This window comes from Struthio camelus, chromosome 9 (assembly GCF_040807025.1).
Source record: "Struthio camelus isolate bStrCam1 chromosome 9, bStrCam1.hap1, whole genome shotgun sequence".
NCBI lineage: Eukaryota > Metazoa > Chordata > Aves > Struthioniformes > Struthionidae > Struthio > Struthio camelus.
In genome coordinates this window covers 13,779,118-13,793,821 of record NC_090950.1, presented here as the reverse complement: position 1 = coordinate 13,793,821, position 14,704 = coordinate 13,779,118, and positions in this window count along the sequence as shown.

Below are 14,704 nucleotides of genomic sequence, written 5' to 3'. Positions count from 1 at the left end.
GGCAGAGCCAGGAGTAGCTTCGGATGATCTAACTTGTGTGCCTTAATGATGGGAACATGCCATCTTCCTCCCTGATGCCTCGGTCCGCATGAGCCCCTTCTGGGTCCCAGGGTGAGAACTCCTCATTCGCAGAAGGAGGATCACTGCTAATTCCAGCGTGTCTTATTTGCACGTTGAAGTACTTAGCCGAGGAGCTTTTCTTTTTCCAGTTGCATTCACAGGAGGTTTGATGGTAATAGAATTGTCTTCTGGTCTCTGCCAATTTTGTTTTCCGAAAGAAATATCTGAACAAGGAAACAATGACTACAGAGGATATGTGGACTGTCTAGCATCCTGCAAGAATCCAAATCCAAGCTTTAAAAGAAGAGAGAGGATTTTTAGGGTGGCTGATGGATGTGTTATTAGGAATAGAGGCATGAAAATGAGCACAAGAAAATTTAGCCTGAATATCAGGAAACATGTCTTCAGGCAGGGTAGAGCTACCTCCCAAGAGAGCTGGTGGAAGCGTCGTTGCTTGAATTTTTTCAAAAAACAGAAAAGTTTTGGGAACAATTTCCCATTGGCACAGACTTACTTTGTAGCCAAGCGGGTATTTGGTAGGTATTTTCTGCCCCTCCAGCTGTAGCGATTGACTCTGTGTTCAATGTCAAATGCACATGTTGGTTGCCAAGTTTACCCTACACCTTCAAAATCAGGTATGCTTGTCAGGCTGTTTGAGCAAAGAGGGAAAATATTTTGAAGTATGGGAAAATTGGGAGTCACGTGGAAATTGGTGGATGTAGTTGCCCAGTTGGGAAGCTGAAGGGGATATTGTAGCCCAGGATTTCACACCTGCCTTCTACAAGTCATTGATGGGGCTGGTACTGTCAGGGCCAGGGAGGGGGGGTGGGGTGGGGCACTAACGGTCTTAACGGCCTTAACGGCCCCACCTGGCCCCACCGTGCCCCGGTGCCATCTCAGCCCAGCTGCTTGTGATGCTGCAGCAGTGTGGGCTCCTGCCCCTTCCTGGCCATGGCCCCTCACAGGCCCTGACCCCGACCTGCTCCCTCAGGGCGGTGGGACCGGCTCTGCCCTGCAGGAAGCCCCGCTGCCGCCACCCTCGCAGCCCCCTCCCAGGTGAGTGCGAGACCATTGCTTGTCGGGCTGCCGGGAAGTGTGAGCTTCGCTGTGCTGTGCTGTGCTGTGAGGGGAGCGCTCCTAGCGATCTGGCTGTAGCGCCGGCTTTGTGTTGTACTTTAAATTTAGAATGATTTTTTGTTTTGTTTTGTTTTTTTCCTAGTAACTTATCTTGTCAAATCAATTCATGTCTGTGCAGCAGAAATGAACTTTAATCCTTATTGTTTGAACGCTCAGAAAGAAAGCCAGATACTTTGCTGAAGGGAAAAAGACGCCTGTTTTGTCAGCTGAATGGCGGGCTCTGCTGTGGAGGTGGGGGAGTGCGGGATGTCAGCCAACTAGGCCAAACCGTAACCTGCGATAAACTCGAGGTGTCTCCCTCAAGGAGTGCCATAAGGACTGCTGGGGTTTGTCTAAGTTTGGAATGAAATCAACTTGCAGCAAGTTAGGCTTAAGCTCTCATATCAGCTCTTTTCCCTCTGTTTGATGCTGAGAGTTTTAAGTTGTTGTTTTAATTAAACGATTTGCAGATAAATGATAAAAATGACTGAAGAATACAGATGTGAAAAGAAAACATGAATCTTCTTCTGTGTTTCTGGAAGATCCTTACACGGTTGCTGTTACTTTCAGCAGTCATCTCTGGGAGCAGTGACTGTTTAAAATCCATGCAGAATGCGATGTTTAATCAGGCTTTATTGCAACTGAGCTGAACCTTGCTTTTTGATTCAGAAATTACAAGTCACTTCTGAACAACAGGCTTACTGGAACTGGGAGAGAGAGGAATGTTTTACAGCCCTATGAAAGAAGGTGTGGAAAAGAGATGTTTTCAGAACCACACAGAAACTCTGCCATTGCTTAACAAGGTGCTATCTACTGTCACACTGCGCTAAATACAAGATAGGCCGTTGTACTGAAGGACTGGGCTTCCCCTCTTGTGCAGGGGGCCAGCGGAAGGCACAGGTCGCGGTTAACTCCCGAGTAACCCCAAGTTTAAAGCATTAAGGGAGTGCATGCTTCTTGAGTAGACTTGGTGCCGATCTCCTGAGGGGAGAGGTAAATTTTTCCTGTGGCAGCCCTACAGACTGGGGGGCTAGGGGCAGGAGCCAGAACACGCGGCCTGGCCGTGACCCTGGGAGGGAGGGATGCCCTTCTGCCGACTGGCGTTCCTGGGGTTTGCGCTGGCCTTGCTGTGAGCTTGTGTTAGTTGTGCAGCGCGGTCTCCAGCTTCTCTTTCTTCCTCGTTCTCTGCCCTTTTCCTGATGACTGTTGGACAGCTTTTCAGATAGCACCCACGAGAAAGAATACCCACATCTTAAAAGTGGTAATAATAAAACAAATCTTCCTTTCCTCTCCCAAGCCTTACCAGAAGCCCCTGTCTGTATTAAAAATACAATACAAAATGCCTTTCCAGTTATTGCAAGCTGGCTATGTGTACTCTAGTATGTAAGTGCTTCCTGAAGCCCTTCAGAGGTTTCTTTAGAATTGGAAAGCACTGATGAACTTCAGAAGCAGACATAATATTCTGAATTTAGTTAATATAATAGCCATTGAGTACACTGCTACAGTGACACATGAGGGGAAAAAAAAGGCAAAATGAATGCAAAGTCCTTGTTAAATTTCAGGGAATCTATCTTTGGATATCTTATAAAATCAGGGTCAAATGCTGAAGAGCTGGCTGCTCTACTTTGCTTATATAGCTCTAGTTTAAAACATGTTAGGCCACATATCAACTGTATGGTCCTATGCAAGAGAAGTGTAATAATTTCTGTTCAGTTCCCAGTGGACATTACTTCATTTAACAAAACTGCAAGTAAGTGGAGCACGTTTTGGCTGCTTGTGTGGCAGGTGGAGGGGTGAGATATTTTACCACAGTTTTTACTGTTAAGCAGTTCTTACCACAGATGGGAAGAATTGTCAGCTCCATTTAAAGGTGAAGTTATAGGTTTGGTGGGATAGTTGTGCTGCAAATGCCCACCTCCTGGCTAATACCTGGGTCTGTACAAATCCAGGTTGTAAGGGGTTTTTCTGTTTTTGACTGGGTTGGAAACACAACTTTTCATTATTGTGTTAGAATAGTCTGTAAATCTATCTGAATGTCTGAGCTTAATACGTAAATACATACATACATACATTTTCCAACAGCAGTGGCAAAGGTGTCTAACCATATGTTGGGGTCTTTGTTCAGAATTCACAGATGTGACTTGGTTAATTTAATAGCCTTACTCTGCAAGTTGTCAAAGTCAGTTGGACAACTCTCAGAAATCAAAACTATTTCTGTCAATAAAGGTACCAGAACCTGGTCCTTGGCCCTTGTTTTACAAGGATTATAATAGGAAATGTGAATGGAATCCTGTTATCATATAAAAACAGTTGCTGCAAATACTTGGTTCACTGGGCTTGCTTTGTTTGTTTTTGAGTGAGAAATATTAAAGGAAAGGTACTTGTGTATTTTACGTAGTTTATTGCAAATCTTGATATATAATAATTCCAGATTACACCAATGATAAAACGTTGATAAAAGTTGCTGATAATTTGTAGTGGAAAAGTACACTAGCCACGTGGAAGTAGGAACGGCAGTACTATTTTAAGATGTAAGAGAAAGCAAGCAAAATGGAAAACATACAGAAAAGCATGACCCGATCAATTTTTTTGGAGGGGCAACGGGGTCAAATGCATCCTTCAGTTCATGCAAATGGGCCACGTACATTTGTAAGGTCCAGGAAATTAACGGATTGTCAGGAGGGAGAGGCTTGCTTGTTACAAATGCATTTCAAGTCTTTGAAAACATTTTTTTTTTTTTTGCCATTTTAACTATTTCCGCCGTTTGTATCAGCATATCTGAAATTCCAGATACTATTTGTTCAGTGCTCGCTTCATCTTTTTAATAAAATGGCCTGTCTTTCCAAAGATAAGCCTATTTTTCCCCCTTCTTAAAAAGAAAAGCAAGAATGCCTGACAGCTCGTTTCTTTCTCTTTCCTCTGTTCGCTGTGCAGCAAATGATCAATCTTAGCTGAATGACGTTTTAGAGAAATTGGAGTCATAAATGTGTCAGTACTTAAGGAAAGTGTAAAATGCCTCTTGCATTTGCATAGGTGGGAAATCAGAGTTTACCTAAACATACATGTGGCTGAGGAAAGCATAAAAATAAAACTGATTTTGTAACAAGAAAATTACAAGGCAGCTTTTGAAGGAATCAGGTGACTGACTTGAAGAAAATTGCATGAATGGCCACCACTGTGAAGATTTAAATGGACGGCTCCCAAACAAGTCCTTGAGAAGACATGGAGTACCTAATCCTGGGTGGAGCTGAGAGCCCTTAGCCTGATACCCCTTCTTACAAAGGAGTCTCATCCTGCTTTCACTGCTACAAGTTCAAGCCTATTGTACTGAATATAACTTATCTTCTGCAGATTAGTCTGCAGCTATTTTTTTTTCTCGCTTCCATTTTTTTTTGGTACGATGTTCTTACCATTATTTCATTTATAATTATATAACCCGATTCTTTAAATTTATATAAAATAATGCTTTTCCTACTGACATCTTAGCAGGGTTTGCAAACAGCAATCAATCAATAACCTTCCCAAGGCCTTCTCAATCACTCTCCTGATCGCAGAATTGAGGAACTGAGGGATAAAGGTGTTGAAAGATTTGCCCAAGGTCATACAAGGAGTTGGTAGCAGAATTATTATTTTTTTAATCCTAGACTCCTGTTTCAAACTTTAGATCACATGACCTCGATATAAGTGTGTTTTATGTGTTTGTGCTTTGGGGTGTAAGGAACAGTCTTGCCATAGTGACTTTCTGGGTCAGTGACTATTCCTTTATAAATTGTAAGCTTTCCAAAGCCAAATGTCTGAAAAGTACAAACATGAGGGATACTTCCAAGAGTGTGAATGCTGGTGTAGCAGGGACGTAGATTTCTTACCAGGGGTAACCGCTGATGTGTTCCAACATCATTTGGTTTGCCACCAACCAACAAGCCAGTGATGGTGGCACTGACTTGCAGTCAGTCTGTGCGAGGTATTTGTTAATGTTGCTACAACAGATATTCATTATAAACTACAGTTACCCACAGTTTACTCTGTTTATACAACCATTTAGTGGTTATTTTTTAAAAATAAAATTTATATATGGTTATTGGAAGTATATTTTGGCAGGGAAGTGACCCTGGCAGAAATATGTCTGTATCAACACTCAGCTAGCAGTCACTCTTTATGTTGTCATATAAAACCTTGTTAAATAATATTTTGTTTCTATCTTCAATTGCTGTTATATAAGGCCAGTAATGGAAAAACTCCCAAAGGATTGGTAAATGGAGTGAGTTTTTCTGTACATTTTCTCCATAAAATAAAGAACTAAGCCAATGAGTGTCAACATTATTGCCTAGTTGAAGTGCTGGCTATAAACTTTGATAGGAAATTGTTTACTTTAGATTTTTGCAGGTATAAAAGTTCTCTACATTTAAATACAATTTGAATGGCTTTTTGAGAAGTAGGGATAATTCACATTCAGAAAGCACTTAACTCTCGTTTCAGTGGGTCTGCTCACATGCTTAGAGTTAAGTGGTTGGCTGAATTGTTTAATACTCAGAAAAGATACTAAAAATAAAATAATGGAGAAACCTTAGATTCAGACAGAAAGTGATTGTACTTGTGATATTTTGAAAGACACCTTAATGTCAATTTACAACTTCATTGCCTTTTGCCTTTTACTAATTTACCTTCATTTGATTACATTTCAGTATAGCTGAAATTTCACTGTTTTCCCCTGCCCCAGTTTTTGTGACTTTGAGCCTTTAAAAAAAGGAAAAAAAAAAAAAAAAAAGCACTTCAGATGAAAGGCACTGGACTGAAAGCTACTATGTAAAACTAAGCAAGAAGAGAGATTTCTGCCTGATAGAACATATTTAAATATATTGATATTGTTTAAAGTGAAGTCAGTAGAACAGACAGTAGAAACTATTCTGCTCCTCCTGAATGAGAAGAAAAGTGTACTTTTTTTGAAGGACAAAGAGCTTTTGGGAGCGTGAAGCAATGGCATCTAGATTAGCAGCAAACTGTTTGTTAGTATTTCTCACATAGAGCAGGCCTTCTCTCGCCTAATATGACATTCGGTGGCATGAATGCAGAGGAAGGCTGATGACTTAGAGGCAGTCTGTCTGTGGGGGTGTTGCCAATGTGATTGATCAGTGCAGTGGATTTTTGTGGATTCTCAGCACGTGTTAAGCTGAGAGAAAGAACCAGCTTATCAGCTTCTGGACTGCTAGAAGTAGGAAGAGTGGTGAAAAGGCTTAGCTGTTCTTTCCAGGTGCTGACTCTGCTCACCGCAGAGAGGGACAGCAGAGGTGCGGGAGTGTTGCTCCTGCACTGGCTGCCTGGAAGGACTCTCTGGGTAGTATCTAGGTAGACCACTCATGGCCCTAAATATCTGGACAGTTCATAAGGTGAAGAGCAGACAAGGAGGGATCTCTACCACTTATAGCTCCTCCAACGAAGATACACAAGGGTGGATACTGTTCCTGCCCTCATGCGCTGTCCTAAACCAGAGAGTCAGTCTCTCTCTCTCTCTCCAGGGCATGCGTGATGCTGTCTGTTTTGACAGAAGTAAATAACTGGCCTGTCTCTTGAGCCAGGAAAACCCACCGTAGAGCCTTGGTTGTCAGGGGAATGTAAAACAAACCAGCCCTTGGCTGCTAGAACAAAAGAAGTGCAGTCCCTAGCTGTCAGGGGAAAAACAAATAAATGAAGAAAAACCTCAGGCCCTTGCTTTGGGGTAAAACCAAGTAAAAGAACCTTCTTTGCTCTGGGCTGGCTGCGCTAGCCACCATTTGAAAAAGTTACGCTTTACCTGCAGTTACCATGTGGCGATAGCTGTTTTCCTATGGTTACAGCAGTGTCTCAAAGACTGCCAGGTGGGAACTGTGACTGCATGATGACTTCTTAATGGTAACCAGTGTTGGTGTGTGTGCCTAGGCCCAGCAGAAGCTGTGTGGCTTATAAGCGTCAGCAGGCCAGAGCAGATGTATATTCAATTCTTCCCTCCTAGGCGAAAGAAAAAGGAAAATGAAAGACTATTCTAATCGTGTTTCTTTCTTTTATGAGAGATAGTATGGCTGGCTTTTGCGGTGCTCTCTGGGTTTTTTCTCACTTACGCACTTCACCTACCTGAGTGGGCTAGTAACACCGATGTTTCTGTGGTTGACATGTCCTACCTCCCTTCTCTCCCTGTGGAGCGTATGAGCTGGCATACCCTCTCTCTGCCTGCAGAACAGCGTTCATCTGGCAAACACAGCGGCTTGTGTAGCCCTAACGGGGCAGGTAGCCTTAGAAGTGAATTGTGCCTCCTAGCTCCTGGCCATCAGCACTCCTGGTGCCATCCTTGCCAGACTCTGCTGGGGCTTGCTGATGGGATCTCCCCTGTGACTGAAAGTGTGGGCAGTGCATGGGAGTTCCTGCTGCTTAGTCTCAAACTGTTCTAGCACCCGGATGGGTGTTTGTTTTGAAAGCCAGCACTGTTATTTGTGATATTTAACCCCCCCTTCCCCCCTCCCCCCCACACACAGTAGCAGCACATCTACTCCTGCATCATCTTTTCTCTTTGCACTAGAGAAATATCTTTGAGAACTTCTACTTAGGAGATGTTGCTGAGAGGTTCAGCATGTGCCTGAAGGGCTCCAGGTCATTTTTGTTGCTCTCTCTTTCACAGCATTTTCACTAAAACCCATAGCCCTTGCAGTCCCTAATGCTTTTTGAGAACCTCTTGGGAAAATCTAGGGGTGTTGCAATACAAAGAAATAATCAGTATAGATAGAGGATATATAACCTGATGAGGAGAGAGGTTTTACTTTGATCTCTTTGAGCGCTGGGATTTGATGCCTTTCAAAAAGCTCTTACAAAATTGCTCTTACTTTTGTGTTTGCAGCTGTTTGTGCTGTGCTTTTCTCTCTGTACTCCATCATCACGTAATGTCACCCAACACATTTTCCTATATTAAGAAGAATGCCACATGCTGTGCTACCAGTAGAGTAGTGAAATGGCCTTTATATCCACAGACAATCAGGAACCATTGGGTAAGCTCTGCTCTATATAGCAAGATGAGGCATACAGTTAGGTGTTTGAACCTGTAGCCAAGCTTCTCGTTTGTTTGACTTAGAGCCTAAAACAGCTAATATGGAGAAAGAATGTATGAAATACTAGAAGAAAAGACACACAATGGAGGGGGAAAAAGGAGCTGCTTCATATGGATACAGGCGTTGATTTCACTAAATAAGCATGACTTTTTCTTTAGTATCTCTCTGGATGTTTATCTGCCAGAACCTAAAAATGTGCTGCTCCCACCCTTTCGTAGCTTTTTCCTCTCTACTGCAGAGCAATGCAGAAGCTGAGTAAGCGGTATCCTGGAAAAACACATTGCAGGAAATGGTATTTACCCTTTGATCTTTAGATTCTTCCTCTGGTGTGATATACAGTAACTTGTTTTATCTTTGTTCAGTGGACAGGCTTTCTTCATTTAGATTTATGGCAATGGCTCACTGCTAGTAGAGGAAGCTTTAGTGCCTTTTATAAAACAAGGGAAGAAAGACCACATTTCTCCCTTATCTTAAAACTTTCCATGCTGTCTGGAGACTTTGAGGAATTTTTTGAGATACAGATTTTTTTTTTTGCTTGCAAGGTATTAATTGCATTGGATTGGATGCTACCGCTGAAGTCAAAGGAAGCATTTGCAGAGTAAGCTGGCTAAAGTAGAGTACAGGTTTGCAGCACATATCCCAGAACAGAGCATTTAACTGGCCATATAAAATGCTTGGAGTACCATGCAGCGGCCAGTGGGCTGTATATTCACCTCTTGATCCATCCCATTATAACTTGTTTGTTTTGACATGCCAAGGGATGCTATTCAGCCGCAGTAAAGAGATCAGGCTCTGGACTAAATATACTACATGATGATAAAGTAAGAATTCAGTACCATGCAGAGATCTGACACAAGCCTCCACCACGTGCCTGAAGCCTTTCTATTTAGCTGTGAGAAAGAGGACAGCTTTACACTTCTGTTTATATTTTATTGGATCCTTCTGGGATGCTGGCAGCAGAGAATTTGTCATCCCTGCCTTTTCCCTGTGTTTCTTTAACTGGACCTGCCCTTTTGATGTTGGAGGCACCCAGCGATTGTTGAGTGATAACCAGTCTCTGTCTCCTCCTGCCAGAACCTCAGTTCAGTCCCACACAGTCTCTGTTGTGCTTGAAAATACCAGGCTAATATGTTGAGGTTCTTATTTCCTGACAGGAGGTAAATGGACATTACAACCCTCTCATATCATGTAGGTTAGTGTTTGAAACACTGAATACATGCGCGAGTACCTCTAAGGTCCTCAGTGAAGAAAGGAAATTCAACAATAAAGAGAGAGTTGATTGCTGAAGCATAAAATGCTTTTAATCCTTTTTTCAAGCATTTCTAACCACTTTCTTCACAACATTTCACAGAAGAGCAAAATTTCCAGAGTATAAAATTGCTGAGTATGAGAAATCTAAACATTTTTAGAGTGAAGGCTGTGATACAGTTCTGTCACTTTCATCTGTATCCAGCTATAAGGCTTTCTACTGCTTGTATTTAAGGATGACTTTATACACTTTTAGCCTGGTACCCTTTGGAATATAAAGGCTATAATAATGGAGGGAAGACTGAGAAGATGGAGACAAAAAAGGTAGAGGTAGCTTTTCTACCCAAGCTGACTCAGTTATAAAAGCTGTAGGTAAGCATATGGTTTTGAGAATTTCCTACTGGTTTACTATTTTATGATGTCACAGCAAGTCTTTTATTTAGATAATTATTTATATTTGGCTTACTTTATAATACAACAAGGAGAGTTTTTTTTTAGTTTGAATGTAAATACATCTTTTGTACAATAAGAAACAAGCAACAAATCAATGAAAATCTATCTCTTCCCATAAGTTTTCTATGTTTTGATTGCTTTATTTGCTAGCTCTGATGATGTTTAATCTCCAAGATCTACAATTATGCAACTACTTCCTTCTTTTATAACACTTACACTTGCATTTTTCTAAGGATGAAAAAGCCTTTTTGTACAGCTGTATGCTTTCATGAAGAATTAATGACATGATAAACATTAGATTGTTGTTGTTTATGCAAATCCAGTCAGCTCCCTGAGAAGAGGGCCAGGTTGCATAGTGCATTCATGACTTAGTGCAAGAAAAAGATAATATTGCCTTTTTGTTGGAAAAGAAAGAGCGGGATCCATGGCATAAACACCAATCATTTCATACATGGAAAAATTCTCTATTAAAAAGAACTTCCCGCTACCTAGTAACAATTCTCTTCTTGCTAAGAATGGCTGGAGAACCAAGTCCAAGTAATTGAATGTGGTTTTCTGTGGCTGCTCATGAGTCTCTGAACAGACGTAATTTGTTAATTGAGTAATGCTACTGAAATAACAGGCTAAAATAAATGATAATCCTTTGGTTTCTAAAGCTAACTTTGTTTTCCAAGCATGGGCCTGATAGTCAACATTTGCTTTGTGTGAAGAGATTGAGAAGGCTGGGAGGAAGAGTTTTAGATACGGGCTAGTAAAGTGCGTAGTGCTTTTGTTGATTGCCTGTAGAAGAGCAATTTATGAATGCCTTTTCCTTCATAGAGTTCAGAAGATGACTCTGAAACCCACATTTTTAGAAGTGTCTTTGTGAGGAATTGTGCTAAAACCAAGTGTTGTGGCCATAGTCAAGGATGGCAAAGGTATTCTTAAAGTCATGTTTGTGGAAGCTTCTACTAGGGCCATAATTCTTGATCTAAGATTTGTTTATATGGGCTGTTAATTGGGGTACAGTTTGCAATACCTGTCATCAAGATCCAGATGTTGCCCTTGAGATCTAAATGTTTAACTTCTGGATACCATAAGTGTACGTTTTAACTTTTTGTACCCAAAAGTTTAAAATTTGCCCAAATAAAGGCTGGCTACAGGCTGCTCAGGGTTTTTTTTGGGTATACTGCCCTAAGAACAGAATTTTGCCTGAGGAGCAAAATCTGTCAATCTGGCCGTGAACAGCTGCTCTCCGGGAGCAAGTGAAGTGATGGGAACGTAGCTGGTCGCAGACACCCCATGTCCCAGGTTGCTGCTACCAAATCTTCCTGTACAGCAGCAAGAGGGCAAAAATGGAAGCAGGCAAGGGCAATACCATCAGCAGTGTCTTTGCTCCTTATCATTCAGCTGGGACTTGCTCAATCTTGGCACCCCAGGGCAACTAGGGAAGATGATTCCAGAGGGATGTTTTCTGCTGCTGTTGTGGTCGTGATGATGATTCTTATTTTGTTATTTTCTCTTCCTACCCCCAGGGTTCTGTTCCCTGAGAACACTGCCTATTTTGTGTCTAGGGCTGGCCATAGTCTGTATTAGAAGATGTTGCCATCTCAGTTTGAGATTTGCACAGTTTTTACATAGCTGCAGGCCAAGTTTTGTTAGTTTTACAGTAATTATTATCCTGTAATAGAAGAGAGTTACTAAATGCACCTAACTGGAGTGGATAATGGAATTATCCACTGAGGGTTATAAAAACAGAATGTGTTGGCCTGAAATAATGCCCAGGCAAAGCTACTTTGGCGTTGTCCTGAAGCAGGTTTTCAGGAGCTGACACTGAAGAATAACGAAAAAACTGAAGGATTCCTGATGACTTCAGTGGCCAGTGGGTCCAGCTAAAATCTAAATCTATTTATTTATATTAGTCTAAATGTATTTCTACTGAAGCCAATGGCAGAATTCCCATTGCATAGGAGAAAGCCAGAGTGGTCCTACTGCAGGAATAAATTGTAAGCAACAGACACATTGATTTACACGCAGTTTTTATCCAGCTACATGAAACTACAGCTTCCTCTTCAGACAATACCTGTTATTGTTGTCGTCTTATCTGCTTTTGCTTTGAAAACAAACTACATTCAAGAGAAACAATTCAAGGTATCAAACACACATAAAGATGAGCTTTCCAGAGAAAGCATCCTGAAGTCTTGACTGCCGAGGTCAGGCAGCAGGATGACTGAAGAGAAAAATCATGCTTGAGATTTTGAGAGAGTAGTGGGGCATGATTTCATCCTCATGGTTGGTAATATTGATAACTTGCATAGATTGCCTCTGGAGTTTTATAGAAGCATTTGTCTGTGTCGGAGTGCGGGACTGAGCTCTACACTGTGATGCGGAATGTTAAACTTCTGACTTACTTGAGCACTAATAAATATTCTCACAGGTAAAAATTGGTATGGGGGAATATACAGCTTTATATATGGCCATGGACATTATGATTTAGAAGATCAGAGAGTAGAATAGTTTGCAGTAGCCAGTTACACAGGGAAATAATGTGGGTTTTTCCTGCTTGCTGTATTGAATTACCTGTAGCGTTTCTTAGTTCATGCCTCCTTACTCCGATGAATCTCTTAGTTAAATTAAATATGCTGAGGTTCGTGAATGCCTAACAACAAATAGTCACCAACAGCCTGAAGTATTTGCTCAGGTATAGCTGTGAAATGCCAACAAGATGTCCTATGCACACTTGCCAGAGATTATGGTTAGGAATGTCTTAAATTTCTACTTTGAAGACAGGATCTGATTTTTAAAAAACAACAAAACAAACAACCCCTCCCCCCCCCCAATGCCTTAAGTTTTAACTTTTGTTTTCTCTGTGCTTTTTACAGTTTCTCAAGTACATTTAACAAATGTTACGTTGGGGCTGTACTTTCACTGTATCAAGGCTAGACACCTAGAATGCTTCCTACTGCTCAGTGTTTTATAACTCAGCATATTTATGGCTGCAGTCCACCTTCTTTCTGCTGAGGTGCCAGGAACCATCCAGTCACAGCAGGACTGAGTTTAGCACTGGCTAATTTTCCTGGCCACTCTCACTGATTTACTCTGGGTATGAACTCTGTACTGTAGTCCATACTGACATATTTTTTCAGCTCTGGTTGATTGTGCTGGATTAAACTAGTTTTATGATAGCCTGCCCTACAATCATACCTTCATAAGGACATAAACATAAGAGTAGTTAAGAGTTACAGACTGAAGGTTCACCTTGCCCAGTTATTCTGTCTGTAGCAATGGCAGAAGTGGATGCCTGAAGAATTTACAAATAGAGCAAGTGTATAGGAATACTTCCTGCAAACACTCTTGATAGCTTTCAACAGTTTACAGCTCAGGGACTTGAAAGCTGAGATGGTTTCTATGTTTTTGGTAACCCTTATGGATTTCTCTTCCATTAACTCGTCCAGTCTCCTCTTCAACTTGCATTAACTTTGGTATCTGCAACATGCTGTGCCAAGAAGTTCCATAGTTTAAATCTACGTTGTGAGATGCTTCACCTCTTCTTGTTTGTGGGGAACCCATGGCTTCTAAGCTTCATGTAACAGCCTTAATTTTTGTACTAGAAGCAGCTGTTAAAGATTGATCCCTATCTGTCTTTTCCATTCCATTACTGATTTTAAATATTTGTTATCCTCTATAACCGTCTCTTTTGAGACTAAACCCTCAGTCATATTCCCTTTATAGAAGCCATGCCGTATGTTTAATTTACCTTTGTTGCCCTTGAGCCTTTTTCACTGCTATTATGTCCTTTTTGAGAGTGTATGTGTGTGTGTGCATGGGGAAAATTCCATGCAGTATTTAAGATGTGTTTGCACCAGAGTTTTGTGCAGGGGCATATTGACATTCTTCTTCCTGTTCTCTATGCCTGTCTAATAGCATTTAACATTTTGCAGTTGCTTGCAGTTTGTTGGGTTGGCAGATCAATAAATTCAGTTGGGACATTTGCCTTGCAGATTGTGGCCTTTGAGGGCAATACTATCTTTGGTTTACACAAACTTACTGAAGTACTAGCAGCAGTCGGGCCATCCTGGCATTGCATTCATCAATGCTGACTGCAGAGTTGCTTCAGCTACGTGTTTTATCGTAGTTTGCTACTTCGTTTACCGTTAACTTTAGTATCCCTGAGTCCACAGGGTAGCCATACCGGAATCATATCCTAGTCACAGTACTGAGCAGAAACTGAATAGGGACTATCTCTTTTTTTGCCTTTGTCATTGGCAGGAGACTCCATTCCTGATTTGACACAGAATACTTAGCAACTTACAATAAAGCCACTGTGGCAAAATAGGTTCCACCTGCACGTGCTACTCGTGAAAGCTGTCACACTCTGGAGCGTCAGGGACATTTTGGACCCTCACAAGTCTAACACATGACTAACATTTCTTTAAATGGAACAAATGTTTCAGGGCATGAAGTCAATCCATGCCTAATATTACTTTTTACATTGCCAGGATGCTCACCCTTGATTTATTTGCATATTAATTATAGTCCTCATTGGTTAATTATGTTCAAGTGAATTCTATACATTGAGGAGTGTGTGCTGGATTTTCTCTTCCTGATCAAGTACATCCTATTGGCAAATGGAAGCATTTGCAAACAAGAAAATTAAATGGAACATGATCACAACTTAATTTGTGTAGGTATTACTTATTCTCTTGACAGACAGTGGCCAGAGTCTTTCACTTTCCTCTTTAGGAGGGAAATGATGATTAATATTTTAAATGATTGAA